Source organism: Vicugna pacos, chromosome 15 (assembly GCF_048564905.1).
Source record: "Vicugna pacos chromosome 15, VicPac4, whole genome shotgun sequence".
Lineage (NCBI taxonomy): Eukaryota > Metazoa > Chordata > Mammalia > Artiodactyla > Camelidae > Vicugna > Vicugna pacos.
In genome coordinates, this window is record NC_133001.1 from 3,163,527 (window position 1) to 3,181,848 (window position 18,322).

The window sequence follows — 18,322 nt, forward strand, 5'->3', positions numbered from 1 at the left end:
ACACTGTAGACGCTATACATATTACTAATAGCAGACATCAAAAAGAAAAGATAATGTAAAAAAGTCATTCATATTTATTTACAGATGTATCAATTCACACATTGATAATGAAGAAACAGCACTGTGATTGCTGTATAGTAGCCAAATATAATTGATATGATTGCTTCATGGTAACCTAGCATATACACTAATGAATAAATCATTATAAAATTTTTATGGAATTCATTTCAGCAGTCATATTCATAATATAATACTGGGTTCACTAAAAAAACTCTGTGATGACAGACTGAATATGCTGTTTCTTCAATTATGAGAGAGTTAAGTGGTTTGTCTGTGAGTTTTTCCAAATTATCTCAAATCTCCAAGAATTATTCCAATATATTTATTGAAAAAAAATCTGTGTATGAGTGGACCTGCTCAGTTTAAACCTATGTTGTTCAAGGGTCAACTCTATAACCAAGAATGCAGAAATGACTCCATCTGTATCACTGTAAATTGCATAATTCCCCTTTTTTTGTTCTGAGTTCTTTAATAATAAGAAGAAGAATTATTGTATATAAATATAGGTTCTCCAAAATTATACAGGGGCAGATTATTTATAAAATATATTAAATATGAAAATCATAGTTTTATTTAAAATACAAGTAAGGTTTAAGCACTTTGCTTTCCATTGCTAATGACTTACATGTTCTCTTATATACGTGCCATCGCCTATACAGTGAGGTTTTTACAACCACATGCTTTCCTTTAACTCTTTTTCATTTTATACTTAAGAAACCAATGAGAGAAAAAGTAAAGTGGGAGCAGAGTCTATGTAAACTGTTTCTAATTTTAAGCAAGAAGCAACAAGCTTGTAAAAGCACAGCACGGTGTGAAAATCTTTTGAATTTCTAGTAGTGTAATATTTCTATTGGCTCTGGAACTTGTAATTTACATTACATTACATTACATAAATTTCATTTATCTTTCCTTCAGGGAGATAAGGATTTAGAAGTGGTGACAGACAAGTTAACAGATAATTACCAGACATTGTGATAAGTGCTTTCATAGAGAGAAGCAATTTGAAGTACTATTTGGTTTAGCAAATTGCTCTTAGACATATCGTGCCATCTGACACTCAAAGTAGCACTCCAAGTAGATAGAGTACAAATTACCCACAATGTCGCCATTCTACAGTTGAAAGAAGTTGAGATTCAATGAGTTTGAAATCATATAGCAAAAAAAAAAAGAAAAAAAAAGGTTGGGGTTGGGGCTTAAAACAGGTCTTCTGATTTTCAACGCTGTGGCCAATCTAGTAGCTATATCTACATGGTTAAAACTCCTTAATTATCTTGGGCTTAAAATTTCTATCCATGTGTCTCCAAAATGAGGGCAAACTATATTTAGTACTGGGAGGAATAATATTCTAGAAATACTTGGATTGAAATTCTCAATTTTGATGGCATTTCTCAGGTTTTTTTCTATATCCAGTCCAAACCCATTAAAATCACAAAAGTATGATATTTTAAATTTATAAAGTTTTTCTGAAATGAATCAAATTTATGAAAATTTTCTAAAATGAAAAAGTTCTATGAAAAATTTAGAATTCTGAATTGTTTTCAAAATAATTTAGAAAAAAAAAGGAGACCAATATAACCACATTTTGACATTTGTCACACAGCTATAGTATTTGATTCTGTGATAATAGTGAAAAACAACATTAATAATACTGCTAAGAATAGACCAATTGACCAGATGAGGAAATCCTGATGGACCTAAAACGCGTATGTTCAGTTTATTTTCAGACAATTTTCCAAAGCAATTTCAATGGGGAATGAAAGCTTTTCTAACAATTTGAGCTGGATATTGAAAAGCATGAAAAGCAGGATCTACCTAAAAACATTCACAAATACAGATTTGATGTGGGTCATAAACCTAAGTGTAACATCTAACATGTATAGCTTTCCAAAGGAAATATGGAAGGGGAAGGTCAGTATCTTTGTGACCTTGGTGTAGGCAGATAATTCTCACACAGAACCGTGAAAGCATTCGCTGTAAAGTAAAAAGTAATAGATTTGACTTCACTTTAAAAACCTTTGCTCTTCAAAATGTATCATTCATAAAATAAATAGTCAAGCCACAGGCTAAAGAAAACATTTATAATATATAGACCTAGAAAATGACATATCCAGACTATATAATAAGATATTACAACTCAGTAATAAATTACCACAAAAGCAAAATAACAATGGGCAAAAGGCGCTCAACAAAAAAGATATAAGAGTGGTCAGTAAGTACATTAAAGAGTGCAGAACATTATTAGACATTAGGGAAATAGGAGTTACAATCATAATTATATACCTCTATTTATCTACTGTGTAGGAAAAATAATGAAAAGCTTCGCATCACCAGGTGTCGGTGAGGAGGTGGTGCAGTTGGACACATCACTGGTGAGAATGAAAGATGTATGACTTTAGAGATTAGTCAGCAGATTTTTCATAAAACTAAATATACACCTACCCTGTAACCCCAAATTTCACTCATAAGTGTATTTCCAGGAGAACACCTACATATATCCATGAAAGATGATAAGAGCAGCTTTATTCACAACATCTCCAAAGTAGAAACAAGCCCATTTCCATCAGCGTAAGGAGTAACCATCTTTTGGTACACTTGCACAATGGACATTACCCTGAAGTAAAAATGACTCAGCCACTTCTTGATGCTCTCCCTTGGGCAGAGGCACCAGCCGCTGGTGGGCAGTTCTGGGCCATGAAGCAGCTGAATGCAGAGCGCCAGGGGTCCCAGGGCTAGTGTTGGCCCACTGGTGGCTGGATCCAGGTTCCAGGGTGGGTGATTGTGGGCCTGGGGCTACCAGCTCCAGTGTCAGCCTACCAGTTCCCGATGGGGCTGGCTGTGAGGTCCTGGGAGGTCCAAAGCTGGTGTCAGGTCACTGTTTAATGGGCATGGATTCTGGGGCAGCTGGATCAGGAGTCCAAGGTGTCTTGGAGCTGGTGTCGGCCTGATGGTGGGCCAGGCTGTGGCCTGGCAGGGGTGTCCTGAAGCTGGTGCCAGCCTGCTGGTGGGCAGAGCCGGATTCCAGAAGATCTGGCTACAGAGCCTTGGGGGCCCCATTCTGATGTTGGTCCACTGGTGGGTGGCACCAGCTACAGACACAGCTGGATTCAGGGTCTAAGATCCCCAAGGTTGGTATTGATCTGCTGGTGGATGGGGCTGGGTCCTTGGTGGGGTGACTGAGAGGCCCAAGGCATCCTAGCACTGGTGGTGGCCTGCTGGCTGTGTAGACTGGATCCTGACATGGAAGGCTGTGGGGCTGTGGTTGTCCTGAGGCTTGTTCTGGCCCACTGGTGGGTAGACTGGGATCTGAGGTCTCTGGCTGCAGGGCCCAGGGGTCCTGGAGGTGGTCTTGGCCTGTTGGTGGGTGGGCCAGGTCCTGATGGATGGCTGCAGGGCTCAAGGCCTGCCAGGGCAACTGACAGTGCGCTGGCGGGCCCTCTTAGGGATGGGGCAGGGTCCCAGGGTGCCCAGGGAGTCCCAGGCAGCTGGCCTGGTGGTGGGCAGAGCTGTATCCCTGCCTGGCTAGCTGCTTGACTTGAGCCATCCCAGTACTGGTACGGAATGGCCGGTGGCTAGGTCTGGGTCCTGGGGCTAATAAGCCAGAGGGAGGATTCTAAGCCAGTGCCAGTGTCCTCATGGTAGAGTGAGCTCCTCAAAATGGCTCTCACTGGAGTCTGTGTCCCCAGGGAGAACTCCAGCTGCCTCCAGCCTCTCCAGGAAGCTCACTCTTCAAGATCAGCAGATGAGTCTGACCCAGTCTCCTTTCAAACTACTGCTTCTGCCTTGGGTCTCAGGGTGTTAGATTTTGAGTGTGCCCTTTAAGAGTGGGGTCTCTATTCCCCACATCCCTCTGTCTCTCCCAAAAGTAGGCTCCCTGGCCTTCACCCCCAGCGTCCTGGGGGGCGGGCTTCCTGGTGCAGGCTGAAGGTGGGGAAACCTTGTCTAGAAACTTCAGTTTAAAATGTCATCCTAAAACATGTATTTTTAGGGGGAACCTTTGCTTTTGCTATGCTTAGAGTGCTTAATTAATATTTTAAATATATTTGAAAATAAAGATGCTTTCCACATACTTGGACTCTGTGGCTTAGACTAAATAGTTGTTAATTAACATAGACTAGGTTCTGCCTATTTACTGACTTACTTAAGCAGCAAGAATTAAATATTGGCTTTTCTAAAAATGGAACTACTGAGATTGAGATATGAGGAATGTGAAGTGTAAGACTAATAGTTCATGGTGAACAGTAGAACAAAACTGCAGCTTCTGTCAATAACTCTATTTATCAAACTTAATATTCTTTTAGCTGCATGTTCTTTGATGATGGTGAGGTGACCAATGCATTATTTTTCAAAAAAATTTAAGCGTGGTTACTAATTGTGTCAGCATTATGTAGGACACCTTGCGTTTTATCTCCTTAGCTTGTTATAAACTACCACAATTAAAACACTTTTTACATGTACCTACTGACATTGGGCCATGCTATGAAGGCTGTTACGAGAAAAAGATACCCTGCCTCGCTATGCATTGTAAGAATTCCTCCAAGTTTTTATTTGTATTTATCTTTTGAAATTTGCAAGGAACATGGTCAACACAGACCAAAGAAATTTTATATTTTTGCTGATGCTAACGCAATCAAGCATACACATAGTTTTAAAAGTCTTAATCTCAATGTCACTAATTTTTAAAAATTATTTTTTATTTATTCAGTTATGTATGCTAAACCCTTATGTGTTCATTGAATATAAATAAAGCCGCAATTTCATTAACAGAAAGTGAGATGAAGGGTGCAACGTAACATGAAGTGACACTGGATCCCCTGGACAAGACGAACTTATGTTTTATATCACTAATGCTATAAAGATTTAGGTTTATTTTGTGTCTGGTACTTTCAAATAGTTATGAGCTTTATATCTTTTAATATCTTGCATTAACCAACTACAAATTCCTAGGGTTATTTAAAAGATTTCATATCTTTAAAAGACATATTCATTACTTGATTTTTAAAGACAAAAATCTCATACTGCCTACTTACAAAAGGCAGCACTTTGTGAAATCCAGACACTCAAACAAAAGGTTGGATTTTGCTTATTTTTTAATTTGATTTTTTGGGGTCTTTATAGGTGTCTCTACTGTAACCCGTGAGCAGTGCCCATGAAAAGTTGGTCTCTGACCCCTCTCTCAGGTGAATACGAGCCTTAAATGACCTCTACTGTTCACCATTCCCAGGCACTTCTCAGCTCAAGTCCCAGCTTACATCTCGATGGCTTTGCAGCAGAAGGGGAAGCTGTGTCCGTGTCAACATGATGCCATCAGACTACTTGTGGTGAGAGTGGGCAGGGACTATCCAGCCAGGACCTCTTCATCCAGTTTTAATTTGTTGCTTATAGCCCTTCAATCAAAGGATTGACTGAGACTGAAGTGGGCTGTTGGCTGTAGATGAGGAACGGCCTTTTCAGACTGAAATTAATCATTCTAGAAATAAACATAATCTTACTTGTATCTCAAAAAGTAGATCACATTCAGAGATAGGATGGCCTGATGGGAGAAAGACTGCAGGAGGTACTAGAGAGTCTGCTTCTGGAATGACTGTCCTTCAGTCTTCTCTTAGAATCTTACAACTTGAGTGTAATTAGCAAAGAAAGTCTGCAAATGAGTAAGTTAAATACAGATGCTTTCTGTGAGACCTACTTACAGAAACATCTCCACTTTAGTTCACAGGGAATACAAGGGCGGAACAGCACGGGCACTGCGACTTAGGCGGGTGAGCTAGGGTAGTTGGTTAAGTATGTCAATGTCTATATTCTGAGGCTGAGAAGCTCACCTCCGTTTCTCTTCCATATGTGGAAGAACACTGCCTGGGGTTTTCTGAGTATCAGCAGACATAATTAAATTCACAAAACAGTTACCGAGAAATTACTTTGCATCAGACAAATTCTAGGCACTAGGACCAATGTCAAATGATTAAGATTCTAATAGTCTGGGTGAGACTCATTGAATTTTAAGAACCTCAGAGATTAGTTTTGCTTAAGTAAAGACAATAAACGAGGAGAGAGGAGACACGGGAGGGTATGACCATAAACTCAGACAACTACTTAGGGTTTGGGAACAAACAAGTCAATGGAAGGGGAGGTAGTGTTTGTGTCACTACAAAGCAGCAGTGTAAGAACAGCTCTGGTGGGACAGCAAAATGCTTAGGAGACTAACCAGGGGCCAGAAGGCTTGGATTCAATTCCTGGTTCTATCACTTTCAGCTATAGAACCATCAGCAGGTCACAAACCCTCTTTGCCTCATTTTTCCCATCTGTAAAGTGGAGATGATCATAGTATATATTTCAGAGGGTTGCCAATTATGTTTAGTAATAATAATTATCTGTGTTAGTATTATTATTACATGTGTTACACTTATTCTGAATCAAAAGTTAATAAAGCCAAATACTACTTCCGATTAAGAAAAGTAAAGTGTTAATCTAATATACACTTTTTAAAACTGTATTTTGCTAGTTGCACTTAGTAACTAAACAGTCTACAGGCAAACACTGTATGTCCAACGTATAAATGACCAACCCCCTCTGCAGGAATCTATCATGAATAAGCTAGGTTTGAAGCAAGAAAATGTCATTGGTCACCACACAGAGAAATGAGATAGACAAGAAACAGAAGGAAGGAAAGCAGCGGGTCAGAGAGTCTGAAAGGGATATGAAGGCAAGCTGTGTTCACATGAAAAGTGAAACCAAAAAATCCAGTTAAGAAACTGGTTCTCATATGAGAAACAGAGATAATAATACCCAGCTCTTCCACACTGGGAAATAGTAAGAGTATTAATTTTTATTGTTCTGATCTTTTTGACAGGAAGCTGTCACCCATTCAAGGTACTGTGTCTACTATTATATTCCATACCCTTGCAACTTTGAAAACATTACTTGCATAAATAGTAAATAACTAAATAAAACTCAATGTAAAAAATCTAAAAGATACACTTGGAAACATTTTTCATTCTCTGTTGGAAAATTTGGCTGAAAATTTTAATTTAACTATGATGTAATCTACAGGACTTTCTCCTCTGCCATCTTGAATTTCAAGGACTTTGTAAACGATGAGTCAATGGGACAAAATATATGAAACAACTGTTTTCAGACACTGGACAACCAGCAGCATAAAAATATGATTCCTAAGCAAAGATAAACCAGTGAGCTGAGTACTTGAAGGTATGCATACTCTGGAGCACTGAGCAGGGAGGGGGAGATCAGGACAGCCTCACATGTTAAGGAGACAGAGATAAGAGTACAGAAAAGATAAGGTGATGAGAAGCTGCAGGGCAGCGATAAAGAGAGGAGGCACCTATGTAGAAACAGCACTAGAAAGCTGCATGGAGTCCCCTTGAGTCTTTCCTGAAAACTAAGTCATGTATACGCAGGTTGAGCAAAGAACGGCTGAAAAGCTGCAGGCTGGACAATTCCCAGAGTTCACACAGGGTAAGGAGACTCTGAAGCTCTAACCAGCTTCAGTAGAAAAAAAATTCTTGTTGTTCAGCAGAGGCATTCAGTAGAAACCTCTAAAAAGCTATGCGTTGGAAGCAGTGTCAAGTTCTACTAGAATAAAAACTACTCTAGACTTCCCATAACAAAGCATAAGGAAAGCCTTGAAAGGATCAAGCTACCTGCCAGCACAAAGCTCAACACTCTTTAAAAGAAGGAAATAAAATCTAGACACTCAACAATGTAAAAATCTACAATACATACAACACACAAGTTTAAAAATCACCAGAATTACAAGGAGGAGAAAGGGACCACAATTAAGAGGAGCAGCAGTCAATAGAAAGAGACCCAGAAATGAACGAATACTGGGATCAGCAGAATGTGCAAAATGGTGAAGACCTGAAAAAAAAAAAAAGAACATGAGCAAACATACTAAAGAGATGGGAAAAAACATCCAAAAGAACTTCCATAGAGAAAGAAAAAAGAATCATTCAATGAATTAACAAAAAATTAAAGAAAAAAAATCAGTGAACTTGAAGACATAGCAATAAAAACTGAAGCAAAGAGGAAAAAATGCTTTAAAAAAATGAAAGTCTTAGTGACCTGAGGGAAAAATGTAACTTTCTAACATACTTGTAGTTAGGATCAGAAAGCAAATGATACTTGAAGAATTAATGGCAAAAACATTTTTCATTTTGATGGAAACTATAAATTCACAGATCAATTGATGCTCAACCACCTCCAAACAGGATAAATGCAAGAAAAGCACACCAAGATACATCATAATCAAACTGTCAAAAAATTGGCATAAGGAGAAAATTTTCAAAACAGTGGGGTACAAAGACGTAATATGTACAAAACCACAATAATAGGAATTACCACTGACTTCTCATGAGAAATAATGTCAGGGGACAAGAGAATGAAATCATAAAGTTGCTCAAAGAAAAAAAAACTACCTAATATTTTAAATCAAGCAAAAATGTTCTTCAAAAACAGAGGCAAAAATATGTTTTCAGACAAATGAATACTGAGAAAATTTATTCCTAGTAGACCTGCACTATAAGAAATCTTGTTAAAGGAGGTTCTTCATGCTGAAGAAAAATACTAGATAGAAACTTAAAATAATACTAGATAGCAACTATTTTAAAGATGCTAAGAGAATAGATCTTAAAAGTTCTCATAACAAGAAAAAATAATTTTCTTGTAATTATGTATGGTGACAGATGTTAACTAGACTTATTGGGGTGATCATGTCACAATGTATACAGATATTAAATCACTATATTGTACACCTGAAACTAATACAATGCTATATAAACCAACTATATCTTATTTTAAAAAGTAAAAAAAGAAAGAAATTCAAATCTATGTGAAGGAATGCAAGTCACTGGGAATGGTAAATATGTGGATAAATATAAATTTTTATATAAGCATAAACTTTTAGTCTTCCTTAAAAGTAAAAAAAAAAGGTAACAAACTGTTAAAAACAATAATAATAATAATAATACATCATGGAGTTTCTAAGATATATAGAACAAAGGTATGCCAAAAATAGCAAAAAGATTGCAGGGAGTTGATGGTTGGTAAGACTCATATAAAGTGGTATAGTGTTATTTGAAATTAGACTGTAATAAGATAAAGATGCATATTGTGAATCAAAGGACAACTAAGAGAAAACAGAGCAGAGAAGTGCAACTGACAGGCCAAGACAAGGGCTAAGATGGAATGCTATAGATACGAATCCAAAACAATGCAGGACAAAAGAAATAACAAAAAAGATGGAAAGATAAAAAATAAATGGCAAAACAGGAAATAACCATACCAGTGAGTATATTTTTGCAAAGGGTATAAACATCTCAATGAAAAGTCAGAGATTGTCAGGTTGGATATAAAAGCAAAACTCAGCTATATGCTATCTACAAGAAAACCAATTTAAATATAAAAACAGACACATTAAAAGTTGGAAGATGGAAAAAGATACCCCTCCCCAACCATGCTTTGGAAATATTTGTCCTGGCTTCACAGATTCCCCTGGTCCCAGCGTAAAAATCCTTTTTCTGTCTTCTGCATGGGTCTATTACCCACTCCCAACAGATGAGGCAGCAGTGCACTTACAATTCCTTAGTAGTTCAGCCTGTAACATAGGCAGCTCATCCTACCTGTTCAAGCTCTTTCCAAAGTAATACAATTTTCCTTTTAAGTATTTTTCACTTATCAATGTCCTTACTGAAAGCTATATTGTCTTTTCAAATACTTTAAATTTTAAACCCAATGAAATTACCTGCCAGTTCTTAGTGTTTTAATTCATTCTCTTGTTTATCTTCAGTTAGTTCCATGTTAGCTTGATTACTAAAACAAATTTACTTAACTGAGCATTGCATGTTAACAGTACATTTCCATGCAATCCTTTGTGTAAATTTAAAAAATGTCTCTAACAATACAAATGTCCTCCCAAGCACTCCTGTCAAAAGCTAAATATTTGGAAGCTATGAGGAAACTGTTTTGAAATAAAGCAGTAGACGCCCAGGCTCAGTGACGCTCTCCTGTCAAGCAGCCCACCGCACAGGTGGACAGCCACCACGGACCTCGCAAACCTTGCGGGGCATGGGAAACCCAGGCAAAAAACCGTGACATCCTGGTACTTCTTTTGTGGTAAGAAGTAAAATCCTTTTGCTTCTGCCCCAGAAATCTTGCATCTGCTGTCAGCAGCCACAAAACTGGCAGGCTGACTTGTTGGCTTGGAAGAAGAGTAAAAACCTCAGACCCCACACAGTTCATGACAGTCATTGCTTTGTCCACCGTGTAAAAAATCTATGCGTCTTGAGAACAGGCACTCTAATAACCGGAGGCTGTGAGTCTCCTGCCACTTTGTCTAATTATAGTTTGGTGTTCTTAAAGGTGTTCTTAAAATCTTAAACTGTAATCTGACTTCCATTTATATTTTAAAAAATTAAATGAAAAACTGAAACTGAGGAAATTAAAGAGATCAGGTTTCACCAAAGTCTTGAGACTGCCAAAGGTCTATGGCACTTGTAGAGCCCCAGCTCGGTCAGCTAGCAGGATTCCCAAGACAGATGAGGCCTCTTGGTCAGCGTCAGGGCCGACCACACCCAAAGGCAGGACACAAGCCCAGTCAGTCTTCGCTGCCTGGTTCCTCCTTCCCTTTCTGGTCTGATCTCCCCTGAGTTTACAAAAGCTACCTGGGTTCTCTTATCTACCTTATCTGTGGAAAATCACTTAACAAATTACTTTCCTAGTTAGGTCTTTTTGGCAAAGTGCTATTAGATTAAACAGTATCTCAGGCATGAAATTTCAGATATTTAGAGGCTCTCAAATACAAATACAAATCAACATGTTCCATATGTATATATGTATACGTATATATGTATATGTATACACACACACACGAAACTCCAACCAAAATAATGAACAGAGAGAGTTAAAAATAAGATTTAACTTTTGCCTGTTAAAATATCAACACATTTAAGTCCATGCATAGACCAGCCTTTGAAAAATACAGAAAGACACAAAAATCATTTAATGATTAGTGTATATTATACTTATATTATGCACGTATTCCTTATTTAATCTTGAATAATCCGTGGAAGATATTAAGCCTTTCTCAAAAAATTGCTCCTTTCCTCTTGTTCTTCTACTGTGTCCAGTCCTAATCCAAGAACACCGTGATTGAGCTCAGAAACTACTATATCTAAATGGAAAGCACAAATATATTTTATTAACATACAGAATTTTGATAAAATTAATTTAATGATGCATCTATTGACATTATATAAAAATACTTGAAAAAATTTAAAACATATTTAGTCTTACCCACCAAGTATAGCTTTACATTCACAACATGTAAAGATATAAGGCTTCTCCAGAGGTGTAATTTTAAACCTTCTAGGAAGATATTAAGTCTGTCTACATACCTCAGTAAAGGAGGCTCCACAATAGTTATAAATTAATTTTTCTAAAAATTCTAATTATAAGCATAGTAACCTGTCAACTCATGGCCCTCACATTTCTTACCAGTGGGTTCTAAGCTGTCAATCCTTAAGACAGAAGTTCCACTGCCCTTAAGAAACTGAATCCCTTCAGACTCCTCTTCTATTTCCATAATAGTCTTCTTTGTTTTCAAATAGCTCATATTTGTTCCAAGCAGTCCTAGGGATGGGATTTAATATAGTTGGATATTTATATTAAGAAAACTGTTTTGACTATTATGCATGGGCTGGGGCAGCGACACCGGGAGTGGGAAATGGGAGCAAATCCCCGCTCTAGCATGGGGCAGCCCCAAACCTGCCATCTCCTGAGCACACCCCGACTGCCTCCCAGGAGCAGGCTGACAGAGAGAAATTCTTTCCAGGAAGCTGGGGCAGCAGAGGCTGCCCCCAAGCCAGGCAGCGGGGGAGATGGGAGCAAGTCCACTGGCTCTCCCAGGGCAGCCCGCCGCCTGCTCCCGGGGCCGGGCTGCCCCCTCCCTCCCGGCAGCACCATCAAGCACCCAAGGCCCACTGGCGAGAGGTTTGCAGCCCAGGACCACCTTGACCCGTGGGCTCTGAGAAGGCACTGGGCACAGGGGGAGGGGTGGGGGCGTGGGAGTGGGGTCGGACACCCGGGCAGGCATTGGAACGGCCTGCAGCCCCGCCCGCCCAGGCCGGGAACCTGGGACACAGGGCTGTGTGCCCCCACTCTGCCCGGTATCCCTGTCTGGAGGCTGTCGCCCTGGTGATCGGAACCCGGACCGCCCCGCCCCCGCGAGGTGAGGGGTGAGGGGGTCCGCTGGGGTATGGGTGCACTCCGGGTGTGGGGGATCCCGCGGGGAAGGGGGACAGGCTGAGAGGGGAGAGGGGTCGCTGGGAGTGGAAGTGACTCGGCTGAGGGTTGGGGGCTAATTCCTGGATGAAGGGTGAGGGGACTACCTCTGGATGGTGGGGGGACCCGGGGTGACGCAGGAGAGGTCCGCTTGGTTTGTGGGGGCTGTAGCTTAGGAGGTAGTGGGGCGCAGACGGGGGCGGGGACTTAGGGGTGAGAAGGAGCCTTGTCTTGGGGGTCCGATCAGTCCGGGACCGGGCCTGGAAGGGGGTGGAGAGGCAGTGAGTGGGTTGGGGTCGGGGAGCAGGGGGAGTGGGGCTGGGGAATGTGGCCTGGCCCGGGGCGGTGGTCATTCTAGTTGGGTGCTGGGACCCTGTGGGGTGCGGGGTGGGGGCGTTGGGGTTGGGGACCTGGCCAGCCCTGGCCGCGGAGTGGGGCCGCCCCGCCCCACTCGCGGGGACCCTACTGCGGGAGCCGCAGCCTAGCGTCCGCACTGAGGGTAGGAGGGGGAGGGGCGCGCGCGGACGCGGGAGCGCGCCCAGAGCCAGTGGAAGCCGGGCGGGAGCCGCGTGCTCCTGGACCAGCTCCCTGAAGAGGAACGCGGCCTGGGGTCTGGGCCGCCTGCCGCCTGCTGTCGCCTCTGCTGCCGCCGCCCGGCTGGTAAGGGGGCGCTGGTGGGGGCGCGCAGGTCGGGAGCCGGCGGGTGAGGCCTGGGCTGTGCAGCTGGGGAGGCGCACAGGGAGGGCTGCGGAGGTAGGTGAGGTCCTGGCCGCGTGGCCCGTTAGGACCCTGAGGCGGGCCCCAGGCCCGCCGCCCTGGTTGGGGCCCCCCCAACATTAGTGCTCACTGAACCCCGCGCCTTTCTTGGCAGCCGCTCATATGCGGGCTTTGGAGTGTGGGAACAGTCCCGGGAGGTGGGAGGGCGCTGGACGGCCCCGGAGCACCTCAGACTGGCCCTCAGGCCACGGTCTGCCCGCGCGGGTGGGCCCGCCTTGGGAGCGGAGGCCGCCCCGGACCCTGTGGGGCACCGGCGAGCTGCGGCAGAAGAAGGGGCGAGGCCCGGCCTTTGGGAGCTTGTTAGGCTGCCCCCGAGATCCAAAGCTTTTGACAAGTGTATTTTTCATCTTCTGAGGAATCTCCCTTCTGTTTTCCACAGTGGCTGCGCAAAACTACATTCCCACCAACAGTGTGGGAGGGTTCCCTTTTCTCCACAGCCTCTCCAGCATTTATCCTTTGTGGATTTGAATGATGACCTTTCTGACTGGTGTGAGGTGATACCTCATAGTAGTTTTGATTTGCACTTCTCTATTAATTAGCGATGTTGAGCATCTTTTCCTGGGTCTGTTAGTCATTTACCTCCTCTCTTTTACAGCCTCGGATTTGATTCTTCCTTTCTCAGCCCACGTTCACTTCCCTGGCTCTCGCGATAGTTCACTGCTGCTTGATCATTGCCTTCCTAGTTCCCGTCTGTCCTTCTTGTACCTGTGTCTCCCAGCAGGGCAGTTTTGATCTTTGGACTGGGATAGTTCTTTTTTCTCCAGGATTCTTGCAAATAGCAGATGCCTGCCATCTGTGACCTCCCCCTAGAACTGCAGCCATGTTCCCACAGTCCTGGTGACAGACGCAAACGTCTGGGGAATGTTCGTGCTCCCAGTCTGCTCATACCTCCACACTGGGTTTTGCCAAGTACAGCTTCCATTGTCCCTTTGCTTCCTCGTTTAAACATCTTCAGCGGATTTCCACTGACAATGAAGAAGACAGAGCTGTCTATTTATCCCCCAGTTTTACTTCCCATTTCTGCCTGCCTTGGAGGTTGTGCTCAGTACTTTCTGTGCTTCTCAGCCACCTGTTTGCTTTTGCCACACCCTGCTCTTAGATGGCCTCTGTCTGTTTCTCCTACTCAAAGTCTCCTGTGCCCTCCTAGATGTAATTGAAATTCTGCAGTGAAACCATCCCTGATCACACCCTGTCTCCCAGATGAGAAGGGATCTCTCCTTATTCGGAACCTCCCTTTTTGCCCTGTGGTGTGGAAACTGAAGGGAGACAGGGACAGTCTGATCCACGTTTGTGTTCCCTGCATCTCTGTCCTCGGTCCTGCCGTAAGGTCATGCTCAAGAAATACTCCTCGAAATAAACTGAATGGGAGGTCCAGTGAATCCTGCTATGCTGCCTCTGTTCATGATAATTGACTTCTCACCTACTATAAAATTTTCAGAGAAGTGTCATGAGAGGTTATATATATAGCTCCAGAGTGAAGTTTTAACAACAGATCTACTCCGTTCTGAAAGATACGTTTGTTCTTTCGTTTTACATCATTAAATTCCTTTTAGTAGCTAAGCTCACACATTTTCAACTCTTCATCACGAGTTTGATCTGTTTTTCCTGCAAATCTCAGTTTGAGAAGCTGAGTAGAAGGAATGAAACCTGCTTCTAAGGTGTCCTACTAAAGGGCCAAGGGTAACTGAAGCACATCTTTCAAATTAAGTGTGACCCCCCCCCACCATTAATCCATCAAATTTTGCCAATGACGCAGCAAAACATATTGGCGTTTGGGCATCTCTAGTGATTACCTGTGAGCACGTATCTTTGCCATTTGGACTGTGCTTCTGGTTTTCCTCATCATGCTCCATGGGGTTTACACCTGGGTCTGGGTGACTCCTGGTTTAGAGCTGGCAGGTGGCTGGAGCCTCTGATTTGGTGCTACCGTGGAATGGCTCCTGGCCTATCTTCCTCTTCCGGGCTTCTCAGAACCTGCCACGGCTTTTGCTGTGTGGGCTGTGCTTGCTCTGCTCCTGTGATTTGACTGAGATGAGTGCCATGCTGATCGACCCCCGGTTTTCTGAAGGTTATACACCCCCGTGGTCTGGGACATCCGGGAGTTCTCATTTCTCTTGAATCCCCCCATCCCTAACCCGTCACCAGCAGCTTCAACTCAGAGGCCCCACCTGGCGTGCCGCTGCTGGCCTGAGCTGGCTCCCTGCCCCACCAGACCCTGGAGTGCTCCCTGGTCAGCGACCTGTGATGCAGCTGCGATGGTTATGGTGCGAACAGACTGTGGTCTGCCTCAGTGTGAGAGGGAGTATGTAACCCTACACCAGAGGGAAATACAAACGACACAGTGCTGTAACATCGGATCGCTTTTTAAAACATAATTGTGGCAAACTTAAAAAGCATCCTTGTAGTAGGACTAATATGATCTTCCAGTGTTAATATGAAAATGGCTTTGTAGAAGTAACAGTCTATAGAAATCATAACTGACCTTCTGGGCTGAACATCCTTTTTGCCAGAAAGAGGCATTCAGTGTATAATACAGACTAAGTACAGTGATTTATAATTAACCACTTCTAAAGTTGGCGAGGTGCTAAGTAAGGATAACATTCCTTCTTCAGCTGGTTAGCATGTTTGGTAATCAGGCAAATGCAATGACAATCAGACGTCACAGTCTAGAGCCCAGTGAAATCAAATTCACTTCCCTTGGTGAAATAATTATGACAACACAAGTATAATGAAGTTTATGCTTTCTGTGATATTTTAGAAGTTCCGTTTATTTATTTTTTTAATTTTATTTTTTATTGAAGTGTAGTTGATTTACCACATTAGTTTCAGGTGTACAGCAAAGCTTTTCACTTATGTATGTGTATATATATGTGTGTGTGTTTGTGTGTGTGTATATATATATATATATATAGTAGTTCCATTTTAAAAGGGAGATATCCACAATGAAGTATTTGTATTTACTGAAATCAGTTTTACAAAGTAGATCTCAGTATTTGTTTACAAATATGGTGCCTTCTTGTGATCAGTGATCTTGACAGAAGCTCAAGAATTGAGGTCTAGAGACTTGTTTTTTGCAAGCAGGATTTGTGCTTTTAAAGAGTTTTGGGAGATTTGGAAGGCAAAGAACATTCAGTTAAACATTTGATTAAAAACATAATTTTGAGGGGGAGGGTATAGCTCAGTGGTAGAGAGCATGCTTAGCATGCATGAGATCATGGGTTTGATCCCCAATACGTCTGTTAAATTTAAGTAAACAAACAAATAAATAAACCTAATTACCTCCTCCAGAAAACAAAACCAAAAAATTTTAAATCACGTGATTTTGATTGATTTCTCTATTCCTTGGGTAGAATAAATAAAACCTTGGGTAAACATAACTACCACGTCTGCAGTGCTTGCTATGAGCTGGACATTGTTCTAAGTGCATCATGTGACTACGTAATCCTCAAAAAAACACATTTTACAGATGAAGAAACTAAGGCCCAGAGAGACTGAGTTGTGAGCCTGGAGTTCCCTGCTGCATGGCAGAGCCAGACTTCAGACCTGGCCACAGGGCTCTGGGTCCATGTCCTCCTCTCCACCCTCTGATGCCTCCATAAGTCAAGTCTCCACTGAATGTTTTTTATTTGAAGTTAGCTTGGCAAATTCTAATGGCACACAACATCTTTCACAAATTTTAAATGTCAGTATTTATGGAACTTTCACAACAAGCATTTAACAAAAGTCTAAGTGGAGCTAGTGAAGACACACCAACAGAACATCAGCCCCAACAAATCCCTGGGTCTTACCCCAGACCTGCTGAATCAGGATCAGGGCAAAGAGATGGGCTGTGGAGGGAGAGAGAGAGAGGAGGGGTGGAAGACACCAGTGAAATGTATTTCTGAAAGCTCCCCAGGGGATTTCAGTGCACAGCCAGAGTTGGGAATCACTGGTAGAGGGTCTGCATCTTTTTTTAAAAAAGCCTTGATTGGCTTCTGAAATAGGGATGAATGTTGGCAGATGTGTCTGAACATGTTGGGGATATACATGGTGACACAGAGCATCCAAGAGAAAAATAGAGCATTTCTTATGGTCTTCATATTTTTAATATGATTTTACCTTTTTTCCTGGTTCCTTCCAATTCTCTTGTTAAAGATCAAAACTTTTGTCCTGGAATTTGTAAATATTAGCCACTGGGCAGGATCGCCACTTCCCCACCAGCCTCTGTTGCCCACATGTGAGAATATGGTTTCACCACAGCTATTGAAACATAGGAGATTTATCATTTATTTAGCACACTTGTGGTTGCCAGTTTATGGTGAATTGCTCCTGGCAGGATGTATTTCATTGGATGTACGTTTTCAGAGATTATTATTTATGTCTTGATTCCTCATGTTCACCTTAGTTCCACGTGGGATTCCAGAACTTAGAGAAAGAATATGCATGGTTTTAGAACATATAGAAATCATAAGATGGCCATCAGAAAAATCTTGTCCTAATACTTTTTTCGTAGCTATTTGACTATTGTTGTGAAAATAAGCATTCCCCTTTTTCACAGCAAGTTGATTTCTATAGAAATACTAGCCAAGGATTATAGGATAGAAGTGAAATAAAAATGAAGACCCACATGCTGTCTGTGTGCAGTGATGGCAGAGTAAATGCCCATGACTTCACCGGTCTTTTCCCTGGTCCTGTGTGTGTGGCAGTGTCGTGGCTGAAGAAGTTCAGCAGGGCAGGCTGTCTAAACTGGGTTTTGAGCCATTCATAGGTGTTACCAAGGGCCTGCCAGGGGTTGGGAAAGACTTCTGAACTGAATAGTAAGAGCTCATGAAAGATGGAGAAAATGAGATTCCAGCAGAGTAAATCTATGCCTTTGACTAGGAAGAAAATTAATCTCTCCAAAGTGAATGAAAGGTTATAAAATCCTTTATTTTAATTTAGCTCTTTGGTTTGTGGAAGAGAAAAAAAACTATATTAATCATTTTTATTTTGGAATCGATGGCATAACAGTTCATTTGTTTAGGAATGAATACTTGAGGTTGTGCAAAGAACTTTGCTTTCTTTTTTTGATTTGATTAATGATGTTTCCTGCCAAGGACGATTAATTGTTCTGTGGATTAAAGTCACATTAGCACAGTGACATTTAGGATTTCAGTCATGATGCAGTTCAGAAATTATTTGGAAATGCCAGCAGAGAAGATATACTGGAGAAACTCTG

The 18,322-nt window shown here is 41.9% G+C and overlaps 1 long non-coding RNA gene across 1 annotated transcript; it reads right to left on the minus strand.

Moving 5' to 3' along the window:
- Positions 1–11,172: 11,172 nt before the first annotated feature.
- On the minus strand, positions 11,173–12,541 carry LOC140685616 (uncharacterized). Its single transcript, XR_012058867.1, has 3 exons — positions 12,456–12,541; positions 11,563–11,697; positions 11,173–11,239 (listed from the first exon to the last, which is right to left on the minus strand). It is a non-coding gene; the product is annotated as an uncharacterized lncRNA (long non-coding RNA).
- Positions 12,542–18,322: the final 5,781 nt, after the last annotated feature.